Source organism: Symphalangus syndactylus, chromosome 4 (assembly GCF_028878055.3).
Source record: "Symphalangus syndactylus isolate Jambi chromosome 4, NHGRI_mSymSyn1-v2.1_pri, whole genome shotgun sequence".
Lineage (NCBI taxonomy): Eukaryota > Metazoa > Chordata > Mammalia > Primates > Hylobatidae > Symphalangus > Symphalangus syndactylus.
The window spans coordinates 36,753,825-36,759,824 of NC_072426.2; the positions used below are offsets into that span (position 1 = coordinate 36,753,825).

Below are 6,000 nucleotides of genomic sequence, written 5' to 3' on the forward strand. Positions count from 1 at the left end.
TTATCTATAAAACAAGTATAATAATACCCATCTTGTTTTTTAAAGTTGTTGGGAGACTCAGATAAGATTTTTGAGAGTGCTTTGTAAACTGTCCCACAAAAACAGGAGTTGTTGCTACCGTAGGAAGAAAACATGAGTACCAAAAGGCAACTGTAAAGTACCTATAGAACTATGAGAACCGAATGAGAAAAATTTATGTGAATTGGATATATTCAAGATATATCACCTACCACTGCTAAATAATATTCTGTATATAAAGAACTCCTATAAAGCAATAAAAATTCAACTGGAAAATGGTCAAAAGTTATGGTAGGCATATTATAGGAGAGTAAATCCAAGTGACAAATAAAATAGGAAAGGTTGCTCAACCTTATTATTAGTCTGTAAACTGCAGATTAAGATCCCAAGGAGATATTTTACAGTCACTAGATTGAGAAATATTAAGAAATCTGATAATACTAGGGGTTGGCAAGGGTACAAGTCCAAGAGATACTATATACTGGTGGAGGAGATAGAAATATGTCCAATCACTTTGGAAAAAACAAATTTAGAACTGTCTTGTAAAGTTGAAAATGTGTTTACCTAGCAATTCTGCTCCTTGGTATGTATCCTCTGGCATATTCTTGCAAATTTGTATAGGCAACATTGCTTATCATAGCAAAAGTATTTTTAAAATCCAAATGCTCATTTCAGGAGCATGGATTAATAAATTGTGGTGATTTACCCAGTAGAATGTCATATATCTTTTAAAAAATAAGCCATAATTATGTTTAATAACATACACATAACTAAATCTTAGAAATACTGAATGAAGAAAACTAGTTGGAGAAGAGTACACAGAATATATAATCTTTGTAAACTTGAATAATAAGAGACTCTAAACAACACGTTGCTTAAGGAAACAGGTGTGTGATAAAAGTTTATACTTAACAAGAAAGGAATGCTAAAAACAAAATTCAGGCTAATGGCCAGCTTTGGAAGGAAGGCAGGAGAACAGGATAGTCACAGAACCTGCAGATATAGAGCTACTTACTTGTCACGTTTTAATTCTTTAGTTGGGTGATGGGTTCACCAATATTAATTGTAATGTTTACCTGGCAACTTACATATGTAACATATATTTGGTGTGCATCAAACCTTTCATAATAAGAAATTTTTAATATGTAAAAAAGTCCTCGTAAATGTTAAACAATAGTGATAATGTCTGGGTTTTTTATAAAACTAATAATACATATTATTATAATATTATAATAATACATATTTTAAAACTAATACATATTTTGGCTTACAGAATTTGACTTGACATTTGACCCATTACCTTCGTATTTTTATTATATGAAAGCATGGAAAACACAGCTGTAATGCATTGGTACCTATAACCAGAAAAAAGATGCTGAAGAATTGGCTATGTCGATTTATTTGTGAACACTTAAGAACCACTGCTTGGGAGGAGTAAGGGGTAGGAGTCTGGCAGAATTTGCAAGGTATGAGAGCTCTTGTCAGCAGATGGGAACAAAATTAAGTGCAATTTAAGTTATTACTGCCAGTGTGACCTACATATTACATACAATCCTGAGGAAATTCAAGTGACATTATAATCAGAATGCTCTTTACTCACCAAGCAAATCAGTCACAAGAATTAGTTGTATAACTTGAATTGGTGGTTCTCAAATTGGGAGACACAAAGACTTTGCAAGGCCTGGGTATATGTAAAGGTCTGACCTTTTAAAAGAACTCATTGTTAAGATTTTCAACTTAGGTTCCTTCATTCTGAAATTGATCAGCCTAACAACTTACCTGCTGTCTAGGCCTCCCCTTGGTCCCCTTTTCACAATCACCTTTTCCCATTTGACAAAAGAAAGCCATCACTTCCACCCATTGCATTGTCCTGGAGTATAAAAACCATCTGGAAGTCAAAGGGACAGTTAAAATTATTAGTATTGGGCCAGGAGCGGTGGCTGAGGCCTGTACTTTGGGAGGCCGAGGGGGTAGATCACCTGAGGTCAGGAGTTTGAGGCCAGCCTGGCCACCATGGTGAAATCCCATCTCTACTAAAAATACAAAAATTAGCCCGGTGCAGTGGCGGGTGCCGGTAGTCCCAGCTACTCAGGAGGCTGAGGCATGAGAATCGCTTGAACCCGGAAGGTGGAGGTTGCAGTGAGCCAAGATCATACCACTGCACTCCAGCCTAGGTGACAGAGTGAGATCCTGTCTCAAAAAAAAAAAAAAATTATTGGTATTGATTCTACGTTAAGTAATAGTTACCTATGAATACATAACTAATTGGAGGAAAAAGAGCTCATCCACCACCACATGATATGTGAAGATGTATAAAATTTCAATTTATATACATATGTTTGTTGCAGAGAAATATTATAAGATGAGCAGTAAAGACTTCTTATGCATAAAAATATTTTAGTGTAAAATTCTGTGGGGGAAGTGGAATAAAAATACAAATTCAAGTAGGAAAAGAAATAATGTATAATTTCCAGCATAAAATTGTTTATATATTTTTTACATGGATGATGCTGGATGGGTGTCAACTGTTAACATTTTAGATTCCACGGAATACATTTAATAAATAGAATTTTTAAAATTTGAAATTTTAATTATTTTCAATATACCACCAATTACATCCTTCATAACTATTTAAATGTACGGTAAAACATGACAGATGCCACCTTAAAAATATGTAAGGGGTAAAAAGATTTTTAAAATTATTTTAAAATAATCAAATCATGTCATATGTAGCAGCAACATGGATGGAACTGGAAGTCATTCTGTTAAGTGAAATAAGCCAGTCACAGAAAGACAAATACTGCATGTTCTTATATGTTGGAGTTAAGAAACTATCTCATGGAGATGTAGAGAGTAGAATGACAGCCAGGCGTGATGGCTCATACCTGTAATCCCAGTGCTTTGGGAGGCTGAGGCAAGAGGATCACTTGAGCCCAGGAGTTCCAGACCACTCCTGACAACAAAACAAGACTCCGTCGCTACAAAAAAAAAAAAAAAAGACAAAGAAAAGAAATCAGTTGTGTGTGATGGCACACACCTGTGGTCCCAGCTACTCAGGAGTCTGAGGTGGGAGGATTGCTTGAACCTGGGAGGTTGAGGCTGCAGTGAACCATGATCACCTGACTGCACTTCAGCCTGGGCCGCAGAGTGAGATGTTGTCTCAAAAAAAAATTATATATATATATAAAGGAGAGAGACAGAGATAGAGAGAGGGAGAGAGACATATCGGAGGCTGGGAAGGTTGTGAGGTTGGAAAACAGTAGGAAGGGGGAATGAAAAGAGATGGGTGAATGGGTACAAAGATACAGTTAAACAGAAGAAATAAGTTCTAATGTTTGATAGCAGACTAGGATGACTATACTTAGTAATAATATTATGTGTATTTCAAAGTAACTAGAAAAGAGGACTTGAAATGATACCAACAAATAGAAATGATAATGCTCAGGTGATGGAGACCCCAAATACCCTGACTTGATTATTACAAATTCTATGCATATAGAAAATATTTACATGTACCCTATATATATATATATAAATATTACATATGAATAAAAGAAAAATGTTTTAGGGGTATTTGCATAAAATTGTTTGAAAACTGCTGATTTAATTATCTCATGGCACCCACAACAATACCCAGATGCATTGATACAGAGCGGAAGGTCCACTTGCAGATGGAGCCAGAGCCACTTCCTCAAATTCCCCTCTGACCGTTTCCTCCACTGTCTGCAATGCCTCATATTCTCTCATGTGCCCCTCTAGTTTCCAGGCCAGTCTCAGCTCGTTTCTTAGGTAATTTTTTTTCTTTAGATGGATTAATATTACGAATTAGGCTAAGGACAGATTCCTCTTTTCCTACTTTAGTTCTGGAAATGTTCTTTTTGTAGATATTTACTACCTTTTTCTCCTCAAGAGTGTCTTGGCTATTATTGTGCTTTTGCTCTTTTACATGAAATTTTGACTCAGCTTCTCAAGTTTGAAGGAACAAAAGAGAAGCGTGTTGGAGTTTTTGTCTGAATTGCATTGACTTTAGAGAGAAATTACGTATTTTAGGATATTGGGTATTCCAATCCATGAACATCATGTATGTTGCAAATTTAGATTTTCATTTGCGGTCTTTTGATGAAGTTTTACAGTTTTTTCCACATAGGCCCATGCATATCTTTAGTTGCATGTATTCTTGGGTTCCTTATATCTCTTCTTGCTATTGTAAATAATACTTAAAAAACATATCTTCTGTTTGTGGCTGGTGTATAGAAATAAAACTGATTTTTATCTGTTGGTCTTACATCCAAGTGCCTTGCTAAATTTGCTCATTATTTCTAATAAATCATCTATAGGTTTTTAAGTATATTCTGTATGAAATCAAGTGTGAATAATAACACTTTTGTTTCTTTTCTGATTCTCATACTTCTTTTTACTTGACTTACTACATTGGCTAAGGCAGCCAATACAATATTAAATGGAGGTGGCATTCTTGTTTTATTCCTGATTTTAATGTTTATCTCAGTAAGTACACATCATTTACCTTGCAGCTTTGGGTTTACGCCTTTCTTAATCTATTGTCTTTATCTCCTAACTTTTATATTCTCTACCTTCTAGACTCTTTGTGCTGAATTCCGAGTATTTTTCCATCTTCTCATTTTTTTCTCTTATCTGTGTCTGATTTTCTCTTAAATCCACCCACTGAGTTTTTTATTTCAACCATTAAATTTTTCATTTATAACAGCACTGTTGTAATGACTTTTACAAATCTCCCTGGTCATTTTGAATAATCTTTTGTTACCTGTTCATTTCTGTGATTCTTCTATTTCTTTAGATCTTTTTCACAATTGTTCTACATTCTGTTTCTAATCATTGTAATATCTGTAGTGCTTAAGGATATTAATTTGATGTTATTTCCACCGACATTTACTCGCGGTGATTGATTTCCTTGAGATTTGTAATCATTGACTGGGTGTTCATTTTTACCTAATCCAAGCTTTCTTACAGGGGGGGATTTACATATGCTTTTACTGGGAATCATAGGCTCTAGATGCCCGAGACCAGCTGACTCAGGTTTCTAAGCATAATATAAGAATCTCAGATGCAGGTCCTTCCACTTGCCATTGGCAGAGCAAAAACCATTTGTGTGTGTGCACGTGCATTTGTGCACTAATAACTTACAACTGTGGTTTTAACTCAAGTGTTTTGATTGGTTTGATTGGTTGTTTTTGCTGTTACTCTATTTCTAGTTCCTTAAAGGTGTTTATTTTTTCCTGAGATCCCAGCAATGCTATAAAAGTTATATTTATGCAAAATATATCTATTTTACAAAAAATTATTCATCAGTGAGAGGAACCATTATTCATGAAGTCCACTGTACCTCTAATATAGAAGTCCACAGAAGGCCGGGGGCGGTGGCTCACGCTTGTAATCCCAGCACTTTGGAGGCCGAGGTGGGCGGATCACGAGATCAGGAGTTCAAGACTAGTCTGGCCAACATAGTGAAACCCCATCTCTACCGAAAATACAAAAAAATTAGCCAGGTGTGGTGGTGTGCACCTGTAATCCCAGCTATTCAGAAGGCTGAGGCAGGAGAATGGCATGAATTCAGGAGGCAGAGATTGCAGTGAGCCGAGGTCACACCATTGCATTCCAGCCCAGGTGACAGAGTGAGACTCTGCACTCCCCCCCCCGCCCCCAAAGAAAAGAAGTCCACAGAAACTGCTAATATAGAAATTCACAAGAAAGGATAGTTTAATACCAAAATATAATAAGTACATAATTATACATAAAATATAAGAATAAATAACTGTCCTTTAAATTGCACTCATTTGGTTTTAAGGGAAACGCACCATGTTATATTTTTCTCCTGCAGATGTAGCTGCCTAAAAAAGCTGGTCAGTGTCCCAACAGGGTCAGATTCCTTAATGGTCACTTTGAATATATTCCATTTTAAGGAAAATGGAAAAGGAAGAATTTTTCAGATAGTAGAACAAAGTG

General features: G+C 35.7%; 1 long non-coding RNA gene across 1 annotated transcript; it reads right to left on the reverse strand.

Annotated features, from left to right (window-relative positions):
- Nucleotides 1–1,810: 1,810 nt before the first annotated feature.
- On the reverse strand, nucleotides 1,811–5,488 carry LOC134736465 (uncharacterized). Its single transcript, XR_010120482.1, has 3 exons — nucleotides 5,381–5,488; nucleotides 2,904–2,996; nucleotides 1,811–1,906 (listed from the first exon to the last, which is right to left on the reverse strand). It is a non-coding gene; the product is annotated as an uncharacterized lncRNA (long non-coding RNA).
- Between the last annotated feature and the right edge of the window lie 512 nt (nucleotides 5,489–6,000).